This window comes from Mirounga leonina, unplaced genomic scaffold, assembly GCF_011800145.1.
Source record: "Mirounga leonina isolate KUSES-001 unplaced genomic scaffold, KU_Mleo_1.0 Mir_175, whole genome shotgun sequence".
Lineage (NCBI taxonomy): Eukaryota > Metazoa > Chordata > Mammalia > Carnivora > Phocidae > Mirounga > Mirounga leonina.
The window spans coordinates 8,792,279-8,817,506 of NW_023270453.1; the positions used below are offsets into that span (position 1 = coordinate 8,792,279).

Here is a 25,228-nt window from a genome sequence, read left to right on the forward strand (position 1 = left end):
AGCAAGCGAGAGGAGGGGAGGGAGTGCTCCAGGGCCCCTGTTGTTGACGAAGCCGCTGTAGACTTGCGCCCCCTGGCGGCGCCCTCCGGCAGCGCGCCTGTCGTTTATGCTAGTGGAGGTAACAATGGAAAGTAGGCTGAAACAGGAGTCTTCTTGAAGCCTGTGGAGGTCGACCTGCTGTATTTTTAAAGAGAAGTTATTACACCTGCTTGTATTTGCTAGTTCAGAAGCAAAAGCCTCCTCATAGAACACTTCAATTATATTAATTAGGGCCAGATCCTCACTCATTAAACCAGTTCACACCAGAGTTCCTGAAGTTACCTGCTTGCCAAAATGAATGCACTAAAGTGGGAAAACCCTTGGGGCACCTGGGTGGCTCAGTCGAGAAGCGTCTGCCTTCAGCTCAGGTCATGATCCCAGGATCATGGAATCGAGCCCTGCATCGGCCTTCCTGCTCGGCGGGAAGCCTGCTTCTCCCTCTCCCACTCCCCCTGCTTGTGTTCCTCTCTCACTGTCTCTCTCTCTGTCAAATAAATAAAATCTTAAAAAAAAACAAAAAAACAGTTCTTAAAAAAAAATAAAGTGGGAAAACCCTGAGCAATACTGTTAGTTCATTAGTACAGAATAAAGGGGCAGTGTTGATTGCCACCCTGTTAAATTTCCTGTAAAGTTAAGCGACGATATGCATTTAAGTCGCTTCAGAAGTAAATGTCTCTCATTTCTCAGTTCTAAACTGCTTACAAATCTTGGTGATAATTGAACACTTACCCCAAGCTAACTGAGATAACTGTTATGGTCATGTGTTCAGCAATCAAGATTTTCAGTGACATGATTGGAGATGTAATCAGAAAGAGTGTGTGTGTGTGTGTGTGTGTGTGTGTGTGTGTGTAAGTCCAACCCAAGAAGAAAAATTAAATTGTGGAGAAAAATTATGTCTAAGATTTTAATTTTAAAAAGACCCTAAGAACTGTTTACAAAGCATTTATCTTTGGTTCTATGCCATTGAAGCTGTTTTTGAAATTCCAGATAAATCACAACTGAACAATATTTGACAGGCTAGTTTTTCCCACTCAAAAAGGAAAGAAATATCATTCAGTTCAGTCGATCGATACTGAGTAAGATGATTTATCAAAATAAAAGATGGTAGAGAACTGTTCGATCAATTTACAAAGTTGTGTGTGTGTGTGTGTTGGTTACATTTCATCCAAAAGATAGCTGACTTTTACCAGAAATAAATCAACATAGGAAGTTAACTCATTCTCTGACCTAAGATGCTGTGCTAATTTTTAGGGCTTTGGAAAGCTTAAAATATTTTACCAAGAAAAGGTCCTTGAATTAATAAACACGGCGACCCTCTTATATGGCTATTGGTCTCCTGAGTCACTTATAATTCCCTAAGCAAATAATTTATTAGCATTTGCCTGTTTTAGGGTTAAGAGATTATTACACAGAAACATGAATGAGGGGCACCTGGGTGGCTCAGTTGGTTAAGTGACTGCCTTTGGCTCAGGTCAAGATCCTGGAGTCCCAGGATCGAGTCCCACATCAGGCTCCCTGCTCAGCAGGGAGTCTGTTTCTCCCTCTGACCCTTACCCCTCTCATGTTCTCTCTCTCTCAAATAAATAAATAAAATCTTAAAAAAAAAAAAAAGAAACCTGAATGAAGGACTGACAGGGATGATAGTAACAATAATGGAAGTTTCCAGCAAAGGAACAGGTGGCCAATGGGAGACAGTAAGTGCAAACCAGAGAAACAACTAGCTACCAAAAACAGGCTCCTTTTAAATTTCAGACTCTCACTGATTTCGGTGTTTATGGAAACATGTGCATTAAATCTTGACAAAGGCTTGAGATGGAAGAAAGATGTGTACTTGAACAAGCAAAGTGATGAGTAAGCTTTTCAATACAGAAGGGAAAAAAGACTCCCCGGAGAGAACGAACCCATCCTAACTCTAAGGGAGAATGTGTTCATTTTCAACCTATGCATTCTGGAGCCACCGGGTGGCTCAGTCGGTTGAGCATCCGGCTCTTGATTTGGCTCTTGATTTCAGCTCTGGTCAAGATCTTAGCGTCATGAGATTAAACCCCGCCCTCCCAGACTCAGCTGGATGTCGGCTTCAGATTCTTTCTCCTTCTCCCTCTTTCCCTCCCCCGATCATGCACTCTAAATAAATAAACAAACAAATAAATAAAACCTTTAAAAAAAACTGCATCCCATTCCATCACAGTAGTTATTTAAGAAGTGAAATATTGTTAGCAACCCAAATATCCTAAATGGGAGAATGGTTAAATAACTTACAGTTCATACATAGAACAGAATAATCTAGAACATTAAAAACCATGTTTCAGAAAATATTCAATTATGTGAGAATGCTCATGATATAGTGCTTAATGAAAAAGTAAACTAATGAAACTAGAAATCTAGTATATGGTCACTTTTCGATTAGAAAAGCATTTAAACTTAGAAAAAAATTATTGGTAGGAAACATATCAAAATATTGGCTTGTTATCTGTCAATAGTAACCACTGGTGATTCTTTTCTTCTTCACACCATAACTTGATACAAGTTCCATAATTTGGAGAAAATATCTAGAGAGCAGTCATTTTCTGTTTTAATTATTGAAATTCTTTATAAATTTTTCCAGGGTAACTACTTTAGAAATTATGTGTGATAAACTTTAAATAATGCCGATAAAAGAAAGCAAGGGATTGGACACTAAATATTTGTGTAAATCTTCATAATTATTCAACCAATATTTAGGTGTCTTCTGTGAGCTCTATACTACTTTAGGTTCTGTGGCCTAAACCAAATACAAAATGTTACCCCTCCTCTTGAGGATATTACCAGCTAGCTTGGGAATCAAGAAATAGATCCTGAAAAGTTAACTTACGTAAGATAAACATGATTTAACAGCATAGATGAGGTTATAATAAAGTATTCACAGAAATAAAAGACCAGTCATTTTCTAAAAGAAGAAAGAGTAAAAATCAATATAAGAATGATGAGATTATTGCTCTGCTAGAGTAACTCATCCAAAGGGAGATTGTCATTTCTAAAGACTGGAAGAAATACCAAATTTAATCAGGATGACCTGGGTTTGTTTTGTTGCTGTCCTAAAGAATAGAATGTAGCTTTTTTAAAGCTAGATAATCTAGTACAGTGGCCCTCATTCTTCAGTTTGCCTTAGAATAACCTGGAGGACCTTTTGAAACCCAGACTACTGGTCCCCCTCCCCAGAACAGCTCAGTCAGGAGGTCTGGAGTCGTGCCCAATAATTTGCTTTTTGAACAAGCTCCCAAGTGAAGCAGCTGCTGTTGATCCAGGGACCACACTTTGAGAACCACTGATCTAATACATTATTTTGAAATCTCTCCGGGGAGGAAAAAGTGGATGAGTCAGAAACTCAGTCTGCATGGAGTCCTGATAAACAGGAGTGGAGGAGGAAGCAAGTGCCTGTGTATTTGTAACAGTTATGGACTCCTCTGAGGGCGCCCTCCCACGCACAGTGATGCTTCCGGAAATTTCCTAATGGGAGGGGACAGGCTGCCTTTGGATTCAGCCACATTCACATAACTGCTTTGTGTGGCTATACCATGGGCAGGTACCTGACGCAATCTGGGCCAACCAGAGTCCATTCCCTAGAAAATTGGCATTGGAATTGGGTCGATCTTCCTTTTTTTTTTTTTTTTAAGATTTTATTTATTTATTTGACAGAGAGAGACACAGCAAAAGAGGGAACACAAGCAGGGGGAGCAGGAGAGGGAGAAGCAGGCTTCCTGCTGAGCAAGGAGCCCGATGTGGGGCTCGATCCCAGGACCCCGGGATCATTACCCAAGCCAAAGGCAGACACCCAACGACTGAGCCACCTAGGCGCCCCGGGTCAATCTTTCTAAGATGCAGGAAATATAAATGTGAATTCGAGTGGTGGATAGCCATTTCAGTAGCAAACTGGAGCCAGCCCAGTCTTTACTGACCTGCAAGAGCAAACTGCTAAATCTTTAAGAATTTTATGAGTCAGCTGTTAAGCATGCCATTATTAAAAGTTAAATGTTTATTTACATAAGTACTTTATAAATACAGGTAATAAATACACAGAACCTATTACATACAATCGTGTTATTACATTTTACTATAATTTATACTCTTGCAGTTGGTTATAACTATTGCCTCTTTGTGGTGGAAATTCCACGTGACATGCTACCGCACATTTTTCAACAACTCCACACTTGTGAAATGTCATATTGGTAGATTCAATCAGCCACAGTGGGAATATTTACACCACCGAAATTGGCAACCACTACAAATCTGGACTTGATTTATTATTTTGTTGATTGTCTAAACTTTAAAGAGTTATGAAAAAAAAGTTACTAATACAAACCAGGGTTTCTCAACTTTGGAGCAGATAATTCTTTTTAGGGAGAGAGATGTTTGGCATCTATTTATCTATTAGGTGCCAGTAACACCCTCCTTCTATAGTTATGACAAGCAAAAATGTCTCTGGACATTGCCAAACGTCCCCTGAGGAGCAAAATCTCTCGCCTGTCAAAAACAACTGATAACAAATGAAATGTAAAAGTGTTGTATCTGCAGCTGTTGCCTAGTAAGTAAAGAGGAAAAAGACTGAGGGAGATATTCTTCCAGGATTCGAGAACTATTATCTGATTCAATAAAGAAGTCATCTTACATGACAAACAAATGAAGTTCCAACGTGTATCTTTGTTGTTTCACTTTGGCCTTATTCATTGATTTAGCAAAAATATTAAATAGCATTCATGTCAGAGCTAGACTCATTCATCCTTTATAACCACAGGTTAGCTGGGGATACAAGAGTTCTGCAAAAATCAATTAAAGCATTCTGTGAGAATCAGCTGGCTACATGGAACTCACAGCAAAAAAATACTGTATTCACTATTACCTAATAATTATTATTATTCATTATTACCTAATGTTGTGTCCTCCATATGCTTTATATCGGTAAGGATATCAGTAGGTAATTACATGAATATATATGCACACTTCTTTTCCACCAGAGAGCCAGTTTATATATTCACCAGCACAGTGCTGGCCATCATCCACCTCCTATGTGGGCTTTGCTAAACTCTTCAGTGAAGAAAGTTGGAATATCAAGAAGGAAGAGAAAGATAGATTTTCAAAAAAAATCATAAATGACAGACAACGGAGAATAATCCCTGAGACCCTCTGGATTTCCAATTCTCTACTTGGATTCATCCTGGAGTCCAGCTTGCATCTCTATACCAAAAAACACTACTGAATCTTTACAACATATTTCCACCCTTATTTTAAGGTGCACTTTCTTCACAGTTAATGTTTCTGAATTCAGGATGTATCCTACAACCAATGTGTTTGTAGTGAATGCTGTGGTGTTGTTCTGCCTAGGACCTCTCTTTAGGACCCAGGCACCCATCCCCCATCAGCTGGGAGTAGGAGGCGCACATCCCTCACTGGGTGAAGCCCCAGGCTGCATGGACCTGCGTCCTCCATGGTTACAGGCTCTCCCAGGTGGTGTCAATGACCAATGACCGAGTGATGTGGGGATTCCAAAGTCCAGCTCATTGCCTCAATTTTGAGCATCTCAAAGGGTCATTGTCACTGCAGAGCTCACCATGGGGTCACAGGAGGTCTGAGTTGCAAGGCTCTCTGCCAAACCCTGCCTTCCTCATTCCCTTACAGAGGCATCTCCAGGAGCAGTATCTAGGAGACCATAAACACTTGCATGCAAAAGAAAGCAATGCATTGATCAGCAGACACAGGTGTTCAGGTTCATTTGTTAGGAAACTATTAAATTGGCATTCTAGCTTTCACATCAGCCATTTCTGTGAATAGGGTTAGCCAGTTACCCCAGAGGCCGATCCAAATCTGGTAACACATGCAAAACTGAAGTTAAGGATGTTAAAATTTGAGAAGAAACGCTTGGATCCTGGTGGAACTACAAACAACGGCCCTGTGAAGCCTAGGCTGAGAGACCAGCTGGCAATCCCCACTGACGTCTCTTTGTCTGGAACTTTCGCAGCGATCAAACGAGAGGGACAGCCCACACACCCATCAGTCCCCTTTCTGTCTTCCTGGCCAGTGCTTGTCTGCTGTGGTCTCGCCTTGTATTCCCTTCATCCCAAAGCTTTTGTACTGTTTTATTAGTGGGATGTGGGCACTGAATGAAATAAAGAGTGGGTTCAGGAGAAAAAAATTCAAGATGAGGAATAAGAAAGGAGAAATAACCTAGAGTACAAAAAGCATTAAAGGAAATGTGAGTAATACTACCTGCAACACAATGGCAATAGATTAAAAAACCTAAAAGGTATGATTTCCTAACAAAAACTTACAAGAATTGTTCAACTAAAAGTATATAACTGAAATAAGCAATTACAGCGGAAAGAAAAGGTGATTATAGATCCCCCATTCAAAAAGCACCAGATCCTGAAGTTTTCACTGCATGCAATCTTTAAAGAACAGATTATTCACGGGTATCTGGGTGGCTCAGTCAGTTAAGCGTCTGCCTTCGGCTCAGGTCATGATCCCAGGGTCCTGGGTTCGAGTCCTGCATCAGGTTCCCTGCTTGGCAGGGAGCCTGCTTCTCCCTCTCCCACTCCCCCTGCCTGTGTCCCTCCTCTTGCTCTCTCTCTGTCAAATAAATAAATAAATAATATAAAAAATAAATAAATAAAATAAATAAATAACAGATAATTCAAACTTCCTGGCTCACAGCCCCAGCTTGTGTTCCCTCTCTTGCTGTGTCTCTGTCAAATAAAGAAATAAAATCTTTAAAAAAAAAGAAAATAAAATCACATCCGTTAATATCACCCCTGAATCTCATCAGAAAAGTCTTTTAATTATTGGGAAGCTATTAAGCTCATGGTGGCAGACACAATTAACTAATTGTAAAATGCTAATTTTCACTGAAAGCTCATATTTTATCATCAGCAACAAATATTGTCAGTTGTTTTCTCTAAGAAACAGGCTCACTTTGTTTATTTGCAAGAAAACATCCGCCAAATACCCAAATCTGAATAACCGTGTTTGTCCACTGGTTGTTCTTTTAAGTAAAAGTAGTGCCCCATGAAGAAAAGGGCTGGTTCAGCTTGCAATTCAAACAATTACACAGCACTGTTCCTGAAGCCAACCATCATACTTCAGTATGCAGCAGAACTGCTTATGTGTACTTCCCGTTCCATCACACAGAGTATTAAAAACATGCCTACTCATGTGTCAAGAGTTGGTAAAATTGGGGCGCCTGGGTGGCTCAGTTGGTTAAGCGACTGCCTTCGGCTCAGGTCATGATCCTGGAGTCTCTGGATTGAGTCCCGCATCGGGCTCCCTGCTCGGCAGGGAGTCTGCTTCTCCCTCTGACCCTCCTCCCTCTCATGCTCTCTGTCTCTCATTCTCTCTGTCTCAAATAAATAAATAAAATCTTAAAAAAAAAAAAAAAGAGTTGGTAAAATTAATTTTTACTTTGTTTAAGAACATTTCTTGGGGTGGGAGGATGGGTTAGCCTGGTGGTGGGTATTGAGGAGGGCACATTCTGCATGGAGCACTGGGTGTTGTGCACAAACAATGAATCATGGAACACTTCATCTAAAACTAATAATGTAATGTATGGGGATTAACATAAGAATAAAAAAAAAACATAAAAAAAAAAAAAAAGAACATTTCTTGAGTGAAACTGGCTCTTGTGTGTGTGATTGCAGGCGGATGACGACTAGCAATTCAGTGATAACTGCTTTGGTTCCTGCCAATGCATCAGCAAACTTGCTATTGCTTTTGTACATTTGGCGCAAATACCAACTTTCGAAAGGTAATATGTAAGTTCCATGTTTCACTTATAATACGGAGCAGGGTTTTTGTAACAGGAGATAATGACCTTGAAGATCATAGAGAAGCATGCATTTCCAATAATAGTCATAAAAGGGGTGGACAAGTACAGTGGACAGTTGCTTTTGGCCTGAAGGACTAACTGCTGTAGAAACTGCTGTCCCACCATAAACAACTAGAAAAACAGGCAAGATATATGAAACTTAACTATTTTTCAGGCATTGAACAACATGCAATAAAGGGCTAGGATTCCTAAGAGAAGGAAAACAAATGAGGTGAGCCTTAGCCCAGCATTACTACATGGAGGCAGTTTCCAGAATACAACGCAGATATAGGAAATCTAAATATCACCCAGTTGTCTCACTGAGTTGAGGGAAAAGTGCTGGCAGATTGAGGAAGCTACTTTGGGGGGCAGAGTACTAGAGAGGAAAAAGGTGTCCAGGGGGAGCTCTCAAGAAATCTGCAGAGGAGACCCTTCAAAAAAATTGGCTGAATCCTGATCTGCATATATTTCTTTATTGTTTTTTGTTTTTTAAAGAATTTTTATTTATTTATTTGACAGACAGAGAGAGAGCACAAGCAGGTGGAGTAGCAGGTAGAGGGAGAGGAAGAAGCAGGCTTCCCACTGAGCAGGGAGCCAGATGCAGGACTCGATCCCAGGACCGTAGGATCATGACCTGAGTTGAAAGCAGACACTTAACCAACTGAGCCACCCAGGTGCCCTCTGATCTGCATATATTTGGATGAAATTCCCAAGACTGAGTAAAGAACCAACATAAAGCAGTGGGACATACAATGCCCAGAGCTCATATAGGGATGGGCATTTTCCAGACATAAGATGAAGTCTTCAGAAGGGAATCACCCAAGTAGTGGTGCTAAATTATCCTAGTCTGAAGACTGCTTTGATTCACCCTAGCAAAGCAGAAAAGCAAGCCTCAAAAGGATCAAACTGATTCCAGCTAACTTAACTGCCTGTCAGATAAAAGGCTAATATTTTTGAAGGAATACAACAAAATCCCACACCCCAAAACATAAAAATCCAGTCTCCCGAGATCCAAACAAAATTACCAGACATGCAGAAAATATAATCCATAACTAGGAGAAAAGTCAATCAATATAAATAAACCTAGAAATGACAGAGATGATGAACTAGGAAAGCTTCTAAACCAGCTATTATAAATATGCTCCAGATACTCAGGAATGCAAAGGAAAACATAAACATAACGAAGAGGGAAAGGGAAGAAAACATGACCAAATAGAACTTCGAGAGATGAAAAACACAGTATCTGAAATGAAATGAAAAAAATATTTATATAGCATGAGTGACCAGTGGAACAATATTAAGCAATCTAAGGTGTCTGTAACTGGAGCCCCAGGAAGTTAGAGGTTGCACGGGGCGGGGGGGTGGGACACATGGGGGGGTTGATATTTCAAGAAGCAATGGCCAAAATTTTTCCAAGTTTGATGAAAACTAGAAAACAGATCAGAAAAGCTCATGAACCCAACAGAAAACTATACCAAAGCACATCATAATCAAATTGGTGAGACACAGTGATAAAGGAATATGTTTAAAGCTGCCCGCCCAAAAGTCATTTTGTAAAGAGGAACAAAGGAAAGAATGACTACAGTTCCTATTAGAAATGACACAAACTAGGGGTGCCTAGGTGGCTCAGTCTGTTAAGCATCTGCCTTCAGCTCAGGTCATGATCCCGGGGTCCTGGGATTGAGCCCCACATCAGGCTCCCTGTTCAGTGGGTAGTCTGCTTCTCCCTCTCCCTCTGCCCCTCCCCCCTGCTTGTGCTCTCTCTCTCTCTCTCAAATAAATAAAATCTTAAAAAAAAAAAGAAATGACACAAGCTAGAAGACAAAGGAGTGACATTTTTAAAGTACTGAAAGAAAAAACTGCCAACCTAGAATTCTACACTCAGCAAAAATATCCATTAAAAATGGAAATGAATTAAAAAAATTTTTTTAGACAAAAAATGTTGAGAGGATTCATCAGCAAGTCTGTGCTACAAGAAATGTTGAAGTTCTTGGGGCACCTGAGTGGCGCAGTTGGTTAAGCATCCGACTCTTGGTTTCAGCTCAGGTCATGATCTCAGGGTCCTGAGATAGAGCCCCACTTGGGGCTCAGTGCTCAGGGCCAAGTCTGTTTGTCCCTCTCCCTCCCTATCCACCCCTTCCCCCCCTCTACAACAAATAAATCTTTAAAAAAAAGAAATGTTGGGCGCCTGGGTGGCTTAGATGGTTAAGCGTCTGCCTTTGGCTCAGGTCATGAACCCAGGGTCATGAGATCGAGTCCCGCATCGGGCTCCCTGCTCAGCAGGGAGCCTGCTTCTCCCTCTGCCTCTCCCTCTCTCTGTCTCTTATAAATAAATAAATAAAAACTTAAAAAAAAAACAAATATATAAATAAATAATAAATAAAAAAAGAAATGTTGAGGTTCTTCATATGGAAGAAAAATGTTGCAAAACAAAGAATAGTATGGAAATGCTAAATATGTGGATAAAATATAAAAGATTTTTCCTAATTGTTTAATCTCTTTAAAAGAAAGGTAAAAACTAGGATGCCTGGGTGGCTCAGTTGTTAAGCATCTGCCTTCGGCTCAGGTCATGATCCCAAGGTCCTAGGATCGAGCCCCTCATTGGGTGCCCTGCTCAGCAGGAAGCCTGCTTCTCCATCTCCCACTCCCCCTGCTTGTGTTCCCTCTTTTGCTGTGTCTCTCTCTGTCAAATAAATAAATAAAATATTTAAAAAAAATAAAAATAAAAAAATAAAAAATAAAAAATAAATAAATAGGGGCGCCTGGGTGGCTCAGTCATTAGGCGTCTGCCTTCAGCTCAGGTCATGATCCCAGGGTCCTGGGATTGAGCCCCGCATCAGGCTCCCTGCTCCGCGGGGGGCCTGCTTCTCCCTCTCCCTCTCCTGCTGCTTGTGTTCTCTCTCTCGCTGTGTCTCTCTCTGTCAAATAAATAAAAAAAAAAAAAATCTTTAAAAAAAATTTAAAAATAAATAAATAAATAAATAAATAAAATTTTAAAAAATAAAAGAAAGGTAACAAACTATTTAAATCAATAATTGCATTAAATATAAATTGCCTAAACAGTATAATTGAAAAGTAGATATTATCAGGTGGATTAAAAAAAAAAAGACCCAACTATATGATATCCATAAGAATCCTAATTTAAATATAAAAACACAAATAAGTTAAAGATAAAAGGATGGGAAAGGATATATGCATGCTGCCATTAATAAAAAGAATTGGGAGTGGCTAATATCAGACTAAGTAAACTTTGGAATACGGAATATTATTAAGGAGCAAGAGAGATTTTTTTTTTTAAAGATTTTATTTATTTATTTGAGAGAGAATGAGATAGAGAGAGAGAGCATGAGAGGGGGGAGGGTCAATGGGAGAAGCAGACTCCCTGCTGAGCAAGGAGCCCGACGCGGGACTCGATCCTGGGACTCCAGGATCATGACCTGAGCCGAAGGCAGTCGCTTAACCGACTGAGCCACCCAGGCGCCCTGGGAGCAAGAGAGATTTTATAATGATAAAGATGTTGAAGTAACAAGAGGATAGGCAATCCTAAATGTGTATGTATTTAATAACATAGCATCAAAATACATGAAGCAAAAACTGTTAGAATTGAAAGAAGTAAACAAGTCCAAAATTATAGGTAGAGACTTCCATACATTACTATCAGGAATTGATAGAATAAATGGACAGAAAATCATTAAGAATACAGTAGGCTTGAACACTATCAAAACTAACATGAGCTAATTAAAATTTATAGAACAATCTACCCTGAACTTCAGAATGCATATGTGCTCCTTATTTATTTTTTATTTTTATTATTTTTTTTTTAAGATCTTATTTATTTATTTGACAGAGAGAGACACAGCGAGGGAGTGAACACAAGCAGGGACAGTGGGAGAAGGAGAAGCAGGCTTCCCGAGGAGAAGGGAGCCCAATGTGGGGCTCGATCCCAGGACCCTGGGATCATGACTTGAGCCAAAGGCAGATGCTTAACGACTGAGCCACCCAGGTACCCCTATTTATTTTTTTAAAGTGAGCTCTACACACAACATGGAGGTTGAACTCATAACCCCAAGATCAAGAGTCACATGCTTTACCAAGTGAGCCAGCCAGGTGCCCCTACCTACATGTTCTTTTAAAGTCCATTTGGAATACGCACTAAAACAGATCATATTCTGGGACATTAAACAAGTCTCAATAAATTTAAAAATATTAAAACCATGTACTGTATGTTTTCTGATAACAAACTAAACTAGTAATCAATAACAGAAAGACATCTAGAAAAATCCCCAAATCCTGGAAATTAAACACCCTTATAAATAACCCATAGAATCAAAGAAGAAATCACAAGGGAAATTAGATAGTATTTTGAACTGAATGAAAAACAGAGCACAGGTATAAAAATCTGTGGGATATAAACAGAACTCTGCAGGCCCTGATAGATTCATGGGAGAAGCTACCAAATATTTAAAGAAGCATTAACACAAATTTTGGACAGTTTCTTTCAGAGAATGGAAAAGGAGGTGACACTTCCCAACTCATTTTATGAGGCCAGCATTCCCCTGATACCAAAACCAAAGACAGTACAGAAAAAGAAAACAACAAACCAACATGTCTCATAAACTTAAGATGCAAAATTCCTTAACAAAAGGTTAGCAAATTCAATCCAACCATGTATAAAAAGAATTACATACCTTAATGAAATGGTATGCAAGGGTGTGGTTCAACATCCAGAAATCAATCAGTGTCATCCACCATATCAATAGGCTAAAGAAGAAAAAGCATGTGACTATATTAAGTGACAGAGGAAAAAAGCATTTTACAAAATCCAACACCCACAGCAGAAGACAGCAAACTCGGAAAAAGAGCATTTACAAAAAACCTATAGCTAATATCATATTAAATGGTGAAAGACTGAATTGTGCCCCTGTTGGGTTGGGGCACAACCCAAATGTATACCAACTGATAAATGGATAAATAAATTGCGGTACAATCCATTCAAAGGAGTCCTATTCTGCAATAAAGGGGAATTAACAGCTGAGACATGCAACGACATGAAAAAGTTTCAAAACATTATGCTAAGTGAAATATCTTGGACACAAAATACCATACACCGCATGATTCCATGCCCATGAAATCTTTTTTTTTTTTTTTTTAAGTAGCCTCCACACCCAGCATGGACACCAATGTGGGGCTTGAAGTCACAACCCTGAGATCAAGTCATCCTGATATCAAGACCTGAGCTGAGATCAAGAGTCAGATGCTTAACCAACTGAGCCACCCAGGTGCCCCTCCATGCACAGGAATTCTTAAAAAGTTAAAACTATAGTTATAGCCGATTAGTGACTGCCAGGAGCTGGGGTTTGGACTGGCAACTGACTACAAAGGGGCAGGAAGGAACTTTTTTGGGGGGATGGAAATATTACACATCATGAGGTGGTAAAAGAGATACTTCTAGAACCTCCCTGAACTCCCTATCATCTGGTATATCCCACATTCTGATTGCATCCATTCCTTAGCACGCTCTACCATTCTCTTCTCCTGTATGAACCACCACACCCCAAAATATACACACTTCACCAATTTTTCGAGGAAAGCCCTATTTGTGACAAAAGCTGCTACAGTTCACAGCATCTAAAACAAGGGACAAACACTGCAAGTTGGCAATAGCAGTGGTCATGAGAAAAGCTGGTTATGAACAGCCTCTAAGTGTCAGAAAAATCATTCAGAACACATTCATATACTCTATTTCATCAATTTTAAGATGCTTTTTTTTTTTTTACACATTTTAACTTCTCTGAAACAGGGATGCATCTCTCAATTGGTGACATCATGTCATTATAATTGGGTGTGTTTATGGGGCACCTGGGTGGCTTGGTCACTTAAGTGTCCGACTTTTGATTTGGGCTCAGGTCATGATCTCAGGGTTGTGAGATCGAGCCCTGCATCCAGCTGTGCCCTGGATGTGCAAGCTGCTTAAGATTCTCGCTCTCCCTCTCCCTCTGCACAACCCCCCTCACCCCCTCTCTAAAAAAATAAATAAATAAAAATAAAATAATATTTGGGTGTGTTTATTTTTCTTAATAGTAAATTTCTCTTAATGGTGCACCTTATAATTGATGGCTTCCACAGAATCAATAAACTGCAGAATGGCTGGACAGAGGAGGCACAGGTTTTTGTTGTGGCTGACAAGGCTAAGACCGAAGAGATGAGAGCCAAAAGGCAGAATCCAGAGGACTGGAATCCATGCCCTGGGCCAGAGTCTCCATGTTATGTATGAAATTATCAGCCCTGTGGCCACGTATTCCTGTCCCCACTTAAGGCTGAAGAGGTTCCCCGGCAAGCAGTGCGGACAGGAACAGGAAGTCTACTAGAAATGGCTGGAAGAGATAGTGGTTGGGAAAGGTAACAAGAGCAGGTCCCATCTCCAGCAGGTGGCACCACAAACAGAATAGACAAATAGATGTGCTTGGGCCTGGCTTGCTCAAGGAACAGTAGGGTCAGGCAATTGCGTTATGAAATTCGGTAGCTAAAGACGTTGGGGACCTTAGTTAAGGGACAGAGCATGAGCACTATAATTAATCTGTTTCTGGACTTCAGTTTCTTCATCTGCCAAATGAGGAATAATAATAATAACAACCTAAAAGAATTAGTGTTGATTAAAAAGAGATAACACAGGGGCAACCTGGCTGGCTCAGTCAGTGGAGCATGCAACTCTGGATCTTGGACTTGTGGGTTCAAGCCCCACACTGGGTGTAGATATTACTTAAAATCTTAAAAAGAGAGAGAGAGAGAGAGGGAGAGATAATTCATGTAAAGGGCTAAACATAGTGCATGGCATATGTAAGTATTCAATGATTTTATGTATCGTTATGGTCATTTCCACAAGTATTTTAAAATTCACCCATTCATTTATTCATTCTTTCAACATTTATTTAGCAGTTATGATGCTAAAACCTGAATAGTTTATTGTAGTTTGTTACTGTTTTTTGTCTTTAATCTGCTTAGCAACAGCCAATGGCAAATGCCAATTTCTCCTGACTTAATTATCCACAATATATTTTATTTCCGTTCCATCATCCTATCAGTTAGGCAATTGGTTGAATAGGGCTATAGTTTTTACTCTTTACATTAAAACCAATGCTACCAACTCATTGTAAAATATACCATGTCAACAAAGATTTAGAAAGATACCTAAGACTGAAGAAAGAAAAATAGAGAGTGGCTTTGCCACATAAGGAGATGTGACTGTAGGTCAGTCATTTGCAAAATAAAGGTAATACTTAACCGGCAAAGATTTTGAGAGAAACAAATGAGATGACGGATGTCAAAATGCATAAATTAATACGATAAATGGACTCTTAATCATAAAAGATTTTTGTTACCAAAAATAACATGATACACCTGAAACTGTCATATGTCAATTATACCTCATTTTTTAAAAGATTTATTTATTTGAGAGAGAGAGAGGTGAAGTGAGAGAGAGAGAGAGAGCATGAGCAGGGGTTAGGGGCAGAGAGAGAAGCAGACTCCCCACTGAGCAGGGATCCCGACGTGGGACTCAATCCCAGGAGCCTGGGATCATGACCTGAACCAAAGGCAGATGCATAACCAACTGAGCCACCCAGGTGCCCCATCCTCAATTTTTAAAAAGTAAAAAAAAAAAAAAAAAAAAAAATACACGATTTTCCTTTGATTGATTATAGTATTTAAATGTATTTACATAGTAACTGCCTACTGAAAAATTCCCAAGTTTAATTCACCAAACTCCTGAGAGAGACAAGGGACAGAAACAATATGTTACCCTGAGTTTATATACCACTTTTTAATTGTATTGATGAAAGAAAAATTTTTTAAAGATTTATTTATTTATTTTAGAGAGATAGAGAGTGTGTATGAGCAAGCCCGAGCTGGGGGCAGAGGGGGAGGGAGAGGGACAAGCAGACTCCATACTGAGCAGCACCTGAGCCCAATGCTGGGCTCTTAATCTCATGACCCTGAGATCATGACCTGAGCCAAAATCAAGAGTCAGACACTCAACTAACTGAGCCACCCAGGTGCCCCTGACAGGAAATTACCCAAGATGTATTAATGGGCATTAGTGCTAAATCTAGAATCTCTGCCTCCTATTTCCCAAATTTGTGTTTCTATCCTTTGATTCTAAGCCCCTTAATCTTTCAAAAAATATATATATATACACATAGACCAGAGGTTTCTCAACCTGGCTGACCATTAGAATCATCTGGGAGCTTTTTTTTTTTTTAAAGATTTTATTTATTTATTTGAGACAGAGAGAATGAGAGACAGAGAGCACGAGAGGGAAGAGGGCAGAGGGAGAAGCAGACCCCCTGCCGAGCAGGGAGCCCGATGTGGGACTCGATGTGGGACTCGATGTGGGACTCGATCCCGGGACTCCAGGATCATGACCTGAGCCGAAGGCAGTCGCTTAACCAACTGAGCCACCCAGGCGCCCTCATCTGGGAGCTTTAGAAAAATACTAATGCCCAGGCCTTACTCCAGACCCATTAACCCAGAATCTCTGAATGTGGAGTCTGGATATCAGTGATTCTAAAAGTTTCCCAGGGGGTTCTTATGTGCATCCATTGTTGAGAAACACTAGTAGAGAATTAAACATCAGCTACGCAATTTCAAAAGCACATGTGTACCCTTTCCAATGTCAGCTTTTCTCCTGAAATGGTGTTGTTGAGTATATATTCCACACAGGCACAGCACTAAGTGTTGACTGCCACGGCATCCTTTCCTCTATACCCCCTTACCTTTTATTTGTACTTAACTGTGGTTAACAGTCTGCCCTGTTGTATGGTTATTTTTGTACTTATTTAAGCCATCTTTTAGAATATCCCTTTCTTGGGGGCATCTGCCTAGTTCAGTCAGAAGAGCATGTGACTTTTGATCTCAGGGTTGTGAGTTCGAGTCCCACAATGGGTGTAGAGATTACTAAAATAAATAAATAAATAAACTTTAGAATATCCCTTTCTTCAAGATAAGAACTATGACCGTGCCCTTTAATGGGAGCCATCTGCTTAATGTTTTAGTTGCCCACCTTTATCATTTCATCTTGGAATGGCCCTGTATCTCACCTTCCCGGTGCTCACTCCTGCCACACCTCCCCTCTGAATATTACACCCATTTTCTTTTCCTATGTTTAGCTCTCACCTACACATACTTTACTTTTGTTCTCAGAGAATTCCATTTACCATTGTCTTCATTATTTCAAATGTTTTATCCCCCAAATATTACCTGAATAACCTTACAATTCTTCCTCTCCCTCCATGGCTCTTCCTGGCTTCACCCATCCCCTCCTCCTATAACTTAACCACTTTTCTTCTAAATTCCCCATAGGGGGTATTAGTCCTATTCAAAGGTATCTGTTGTTGATGGGATGGAGCTGGGGTGCTCAGGAGTGGGGTGCTCTAGTCAGTTCTGGTGAGGTTTTCAATTAGAACTAGACCCTGAAACAAGGAAAAGAGTAGCAGTTGGTAGAGGAGGAACTGATCATTCCACACTGGAGAGGCAGGATGGAGGACAGGTAAGGGACAGAGAATAAGGGCTATTGTCAAAATGAAACGTGGAAGGGGTGCCTGGGTGGCTCAGATGGTTGGACGTCTGCCTTTGGCTCAGGTCATGATCCTGGGGTCCTGGGATTGAGCCCCACATCAGGCTCCTGGCTCAGCGGGAAGCCTGCTTCTGCCTCTCCCACTGCTCATGCTCGCTCTCTCTCTGTGTCTCAAATGAATAAATAAAATCTTTAAAAAAAAAAAATGAAATGTGGAGGAGGTAAATCAAGAAGAACAGCCAACAAGTTAATGGATCCAGCCAAGAGGAAACAGGTTAGAGTCAGGAACAGACAGATAGAGAAGAAACATAGGTAACAAAGTGCAGAGATCAGAGTCCATGAGCAAGACAGTTAGATGAATGTATTATTTACAGCTTCCCAATTGCGCGCCACACCTCTTTTTGCTGTACCCTGTCAGTCTTTTTTTTTTTAAAGATTTTATTTATCTGACAGAGAGAGAGACAGCAAGAGAGGGAACACAAGCAGGGGGGTGGGAGAGGGAGAAGCAGGCTCTCTGCCGAGCAGGGAGCCCAATGCGGGGCTTGATCCCAGGACCCTGGGATCATGACCTGAGCCGAAGGCAGATGCTTAACGACTGAGCCACCCAGGCACCCCAGTACCCTGTCAGTCTTAAAATGTTCATACCTGGATGGTTTCTGACTCTGTTCTCCATAAACTTTTCTCCTGAGTGTTACTAGACGGGTTTTATGGGGTAAAAGAGGTGAAAATTGCCAGAGAGTTATATCCTTACAGTAGATGGTAGACCGATATGTTAGTTTCTTGTATGTGGTTCCTATTAACAGGGCTAGGGTGAAAATACCTGCCATGAGAAGGTAATGTCAGGTGTTATGAGGGAAGGATTAAACCAGGCATAAGCGTTGATTCAAAGAGGTAGAAGCAGAGGTAATCCTAAGGGTAAATCAAAGTCATTGTAAAGAGAAATTAAAAGTTCATGCCCAAGGACAACGTTAAGCATGAGATCAGAGGGACAAGTATATGCCCATAAACAGGAGGCGGGGCAAGGGATCAAGAGCCAAAGGCATTAGAAATATCTTCCCAAAGCAGAATGCAATCCTGAAATAAATATTTGACATTCTAAGCTGTGCACAATGTATCCGAGCAGGAATTCATCTACATTGAGAATTGGACTCATGTGCTAGGAGTAGCTGGCCAGTTTAAGGATACAGACAGGTTAATCTCTTCCAAAATGTCCCTCCTATCAGACAGGATAGACCTGGAGTTACCCATCTAGGTATTCTTGACTAAGAAATGGAGTTGCCCTCTGGGTTGTGTATGAGTATCCTTTAAGCATCTTTCAGTCTGGGCCCCGCCCATTGGGCCAGAGTTAGAACTATTCTTAGAGGCTGTGGCTACATCAACCTCACCAATCACTTGTTTGGGGCTTCATATAAGATTGCTGGGGTGAGTCTTTGGGGTGTGTAATAGAGAACAGGTGCTAAAATTTGAGGTAGAAACCTCATAGAGGTTCAGGATCATAGCAGGAAGAGGTGGTGGTAAAGCAATAAATACCACAAAAGGGAGCATTCAGAGGAGGGGGGTTCAGAGAGCTATTATATATAAATTCAGAGGTTATTTCTGGATTACTCACTTATCTGTTCATCTTTGCCACTATTAAGTGTACAAAGAGTGCCACTTCCCCAGCCTCCTGGAAATTATTATCCTCAATAAATTCTGTAGCTGCCTAACAGTATCTGGGCACTAGATCATAGTGACTTCCAAATGTCCCAGGAGAGTCATTAATGCAGATGATATTTCAGAATCCATTGAGTCAAAAACATAAGGTCTTTGAGCACAGCCCTGCCCCAACCGCCCCTGAAAGGGGGGAGTGGAAGTTACAGGATCCACTCAGGGGCCAGAGCCCTTCTCCCTCGGCAGCATCTTGGTAAAACTGAGTGATGGCTCTATGGATAGCTCTTCCTTTGCCTTGCTTCAACTACCTACCAATCCCCAAAGGTAAGTAATATCACCCCTGAGCAAACAAAGACATGGCATGATTACGTAACTTGTCCACAGTCATACAGCTATGAGCAGAAGACCTAGAATCTGAACCCATATTTGCCTTAGTTCAAAGTCTATGATCTTACCAACCACTGCCTCAAGGTAAAAATGAAGAACAGTATTGGAGGACAAAAAAGCACAGCTGAACCCCATGTCAGTGAGACAATCGTTAGGGCTTACTGATTTCAACACTAATTCCCATCACGGCCAAAGAGGAAGAGAAAGTGAGTACAAATTGTGGCCACCTGGTCATCCAGAAGAGCGCCAGAGCCCAGCTATGCTAGAAATCAATATAAATCCAATGCAGAGATTTTCAGTAAGTGGGTCTGCCTTGGAGTGTCTGGAAAAAGATATTTTTGTTGTTGTTGCTTCTTTGTTTTTATTTTTCATCAATGGCCAAACCCACTTTTGATAATGAAATGACGACTTTCTCAAAATGGCTAGGCTTATACTCACTCAAGGTTCATTCCAGGACCTAGGAGACATGAGAACACCAATAGATTTGTCAAAATAATCATTTAAATGAGAGAAAGAATTAGTCTCAATAAGAAGCTGGAATTATAGAATCTTTAAAACTAATATAACCATGTTATGGCAATTTGGAAAATAGAGAAATGAAAGCATACATAATTCCAACTCTACCACCATCATTGTTACCATTTCATACAACTTATGTACATATTTTATATGCATATTTACAGACTCTGTAATAATTGTGTGCATATTTTGTACCCATTTTAAAATTTTAATTCCAGTATAATTAACATACAGTGTTCTATTCGTTTCAGGTATACAATATAGTGATTCAACAATTCTGTACATTACTCAGTGCTCATTAAGGTAAGGGTACTCTTTAATTCCCTTCACCTATTTCCTTCATTCCGCCCCCCACCTCCCCTCTGGTAACCATCAGTTTGCTCTACTACATTTAATAGTCTGTTTTTTGGTTTGTCTCGTTTGTTTGTTTGTTTTGTTTCTTAAATTCCACATATGAGTAAAATTATATGGCATTTGTCTTTCTCTTATTTCAGTTAGCATTATATCCTCTAGATCCATCCATGTTGTTGCAAATGGCAAGATGTCATCCTTTTTTATGGCCAAGTAATATTCCATTGCATGTATATACCACATGCTTTTTATCGGTTCATCTATCAATGGACACTTGGGCAGCTTCTGTAATTTGGCCATTGGAAATAATACTGCAATAAACACAGGGGTACAAGTATCTTTTCAAATTAGTGTTTTGGTATTCTTTGGGTAAATACTTACTAGTGGAATTACTGGATCATATGGTAATTCTATTTTTAATTTTTTGAGGAAACTCCATACTGTTTCTCACAGTGGCTGCACCAGTTTGCATTTCTAGTATCCTGCTTTTTTTTTCCTATTACATCATAGGCACTTTTACATTTTGATTAATAGCCTTCTTAACAGTTTATTTAGTTAGCTATATAGGATTTCATGAAGTGGGCTACAACCAAAATGTACTTACATCATTCCTCTGCAATGGATATTTTGGTCATTCCAAGTTTTTGCTGTTATAAATTATTCTGCAGTGAACATCTTTATGCAAATAGCATTTTATTGGCATTAAGTGTTAAGATTCTTTACTTCTTCTTATATTCACTACCACTCTAGGCCTAATCTTAAACATCACATCTCCGAAATAATAGATTAACATGCTAGCCAGTCTCCCTTGCTTCCAATCTGTCCTGCATAACACTAAGAGATTAATTATCCTAAAATACCACTTTCATCATATCACTGTCCTACTTAAAATATCCTTATTTGCCTGTCTTCCGCGTGGTATGATTGGACTACTCTATTATAACCCTTACAGGCCAAAACATAAAGTGTGTTGGGCCCCCAAAGGCTAACCGGCAGGAACCAGGGAATAAACTGGAGCCAATGGGACTAGATTCACAATACACCAACCCAGGAACAATAGTGGGTCCCTAAATGCTTGTCACAGTGTCCACTGAAGCAAGAAAACCTTGGGTCCAGTTCAAGTTGGATCCACCCAGGAGGTCTTATCCAGTAAGGACACGGCATTGATGGTCACTGAGGGGTGGTAACACACACAGTCAAGCAGAACCAGAAATCAAAGTTCGAGAGAAGTTTATCCAGGTTGAACGAGACTTAGAGTGGGGTGAGCAGTGTCAGATACCCAGGGGTATAGGAGCCAACATAAACTAGACAGGGGATCAGAGCCCAGCCAAATTGGTCTTGTTTTGTGGCATGGTTCCAGAACTACCAAATTACTAGAGTGCAAATAAGGAACCAGGGGAGAAGCCCAGTTGTATAAACCAGGCCCGTGTACGGGACAGTAGGGAAGTCTGCCTGAAAGCAGCAAGCAGGCTTGTAAGTATTCGGGTTTTGGGGGAATCACCACATGAGATGTCTGGTTGAGAGCAGTGGACTATGTCTGGAACTAGCGGACCTGGGTTCTTAATGTACTACCCAGGGACTGAGAAGATCTATTTATTACAAGATCACAAAGACTAAGCCTTCTGGTGTCAGCACCCCCTATCTGCAGCTGGCAGACACTGACATCCAGAAAGACACTCCAACCAAAACTCAAATAAGTGAAAACACATACCGATGTATGGATAATCAGATGCCTACGTATGGTACAATCCACCAACCTTTTAGCCCGAAGGCATTATCATTGTTAAAAAGATATATAATGCCCTATCAACTTCACATAAACAATATCTCAATGTAAATTTTCTATTTGTCCACAAATTGAGAATTAGCTAGAAGTGGATTCGGGTTGAGGGCAGAAGAAGGCAAGAGGAATTCAGAGCTGGCAGTGGACTATTAGACATTGTATTAGTCTGGGTTCTCCAGAGAAACAGAACCAACCATCTATATGAATATACAGAGAGATTGGTTTTAAAGAATTGGCTCATGGAATTGTGGCTGCCAAGTCCAAAATCCGCAGGGCAGGCCAGCAGGATGGCGCCCAAGAAGAGTTGATGTTGCAGGGTTTTTTTTTAAGATTTTATTTATTAATTTCGAGAGACAGAACACGAGTGGAGGGCGGGGCAAAGGCAGAGGGAGAGAGAATCTCAAGCAGACTCCATGCTGAGCGCAGAGTCCAATGCGGGGCTCTATCCCACAACTGTGCGATTACGAGCTGAGCCAAAATCAAGAGTCAGACGCTCAACCAAATGAGCCACCCAGGTGCCCCGATGTTGCAGTCCTGATGCAAAGGCAGCCTGGAGGTAGAATTTCTTCCTCTTTGGGGAATCTCAGCCATTTTCTCTTAAGACCCTCATCTGACGGGGCAAGGCCCACATTATTACAGAGAGTAACTGTTTGACTCAAAACTCTACTAATTTAAATGCTAGTGTCATTGAACAAACAACCTCTAAACATGTTTGACCAAACAACTGGGCGCCATAGCCTGGCCAATATAAAATTAACCATCACAGCCACTCAAACAAATCCATTTCTCATTCTTATGTTTAAGTACTTATCTCTCATGGATCCTGAATACAACCCTTCTCTTGTTGAGTCAGGTCAGCTCTGCCTCTTTCTTGTTCACTAGCATTCACCAGTAAATCATGGCCACTCCTGCTGCTGTGAATCCCAATTTCTCTGCCTAAGCAGACCCCTCACTTCCTTCAAGAGTTCAAGTTCACACCAATGCTTCTCTACCAAGACTTCTGCCACGTGTGGGCTCAAACCTGAGGTGGCAATTCCCTTCTGATTAAATCCAAAAGGAAAGATATAATGAGGCATCAGAAAAAAGCCACAGAGGAATGAGAGCTGGAGCTAAAATTTCCCCCTCAACATATTCACTAACCTGAAAGAAGACTAGCTACACAAGGAAATACATTTGAGAAAGCCATTCTCCACCTATTCATGATGCTCAAGAACACTGCAGCATCTCTTCAAGGTCAAGAACACTTATTTATAGCTGAGTCCTGCTTCCTTTAAATTTTTCAGTGTTGCATCATATATTTAGTTGACTACAGCCAAATTAAGCACAGATAATAATAGAGAGTTGATTTTTTTATTGAGATAAAATTTACATGCAGTTAAATGTATAGATCTTAAGTGTATGGTTAAATGAGTTTTGATTAACATATACACATGTGTAAACACCACTTCCTTCACTACGACTCTCTCCTCATTGACTTGGCTTTTTATTAAATAGCCTCTTCTCTCTTTATTTCTTTTTAAATAATAGATTAGGGCGCCTGGCTGGCTCAGTCCATAGAGCATGAGACTCTTGATCTTGGGGTCGTGAGTTCAAGCCCCACGCTGGGTGTAGTTTACATAAAAAAATATGTATACATATGTAAAATAATAGACTTTCTTTCTTTTTAGGGCAGTTTTAGGTTTATAGAAAAATCAGCAGAGCGTACGGAGTTCCCAGATACCCCCTCTCCCCTCTGCCCCATTTCCTCCATTGTTAACACCTTGCATTAGTATAGTGCATTTGTCAGAACTGATGAGCCAATATTGATAGATTATGATTATCTAAAGTCCAAATTTACAGTAGGGTTCACACTTTGTGTTGTATATTCTATGGGTTTTGACAAATGTATAATGACATATACACCATTACAGTATCATAGTTTCATTGTCCTAAGAATCCCTGTGCTTCACCTAGTCATTCTTTCCTCCCACCTTCTGATCCCTAGAAACAACTGATATTATTTTCTCCATAGTTTTGCCTTTCCAAGAATGTCACATAGTTGGAATCATGCACTATGTAGCTTTTTCAGATTGACTTCTTTCATTTTGCAATATGCAGTTAAGTCTCCTCCGTGTCTTTTTGTGGCTTAATAGCTCATTACTTTTTCATCACTGAATAATATTCTACAGTCTGGATGTACCACAGTCCATTTATCCATTCACTTACTGAAAGACATCTTGTTTGCTTCCAAGTTTTGGCAATCATGAATAAAGCTGCTATAAACAGTGTGCAGATTTTTGTGTGAATGTTAAATTTTCAGCTCATTTAATACCAAGGAGCATGACTGCTGGATCATATGGTAAGAGTATGTTCAAGCTTTATAAAAAATACAAACCAGACACAAACAAAACGCCAAAAAAAACCCTGCTAAATTGTCTTCCAAACTCACCGTATTATTTCGTGTTCCCACCACCAAGTTCCTATTGCTCCACATACTCAGTAGCATTTGGTGTTATCAGTGTTTTGGATTTTGGCCACTCTAATAGATGTATAGCGATGTATAGTGGTATCTTGTTGTTGTTGTTTTTAAAGATTTTATTTATTTATTGACAGAGAGAGAGATAGCGAGAGAGGGAACACAAGCGGTGGGAGTGGGAGAGGGAGAAGCAGGCTTCCCGCTGAGGAGGGAGCCCGATGCGGGGCTCGATTCCAGGACCCTGGGATCATGACCTGAGCCGAAGGCAGACGCTTAACGACTGAGCCACCCAGGCGCCCCTCTTATTGTTTTAATTTGCAATTCCTTTTTGATATACGATGTTGAACACCTCTTCATGTAATTATTGGCCATTTGTGTATCTTCTTTGGTGACATGACTGTTCAGATCTTTTGTCCATTAAAAAAATTGAGCTGTTTGTTTTCTTACTGAGTTTTAAGAGTTCTTTACATATTTGGATACCAGTCCTTTATCAGATATGTATTTTGCAAAGATTTTCCTCTCAATTTTTGGCTTACTTCATTCTCCGAACAGTGTCCATTGCAGAGAAGTTTTTTTAATTTTAATGAAGTCCAACATATCAATTTTTTCTTTCATGGATCATGCTTTTGGTGCTTTATCTGA

At 40.3% G+C, this 25,228-nt stretch overlaps 1 long non-coding RNA gene across 1 annotated transcript in view; it reads right to left on the bottom strand.

The window, feature by feature from the left end:
- Window positions 1-10,539: 10,539 nt before the first annotated feature.
- The window catches only part of LOC118021571, a 41,796-nt gene continuing 27,107 nt past the window's right edge, over window positions 10,540-25,228 (bottom strand). The window contains exons 5-6 of the long non-coding RNA XR_004682225.1: window positions 12,559-12,631; window positions 10,540-10,553 (exon numbers count right to left, since the gene is read on the bottom strand). This is a non-coding gene — a long non-coding RNA (uncharacterized LOC118021571). The remainder of the gene's footprint in view (window positions 10,554-12,558; window positions 12,632-25,228) is intronic.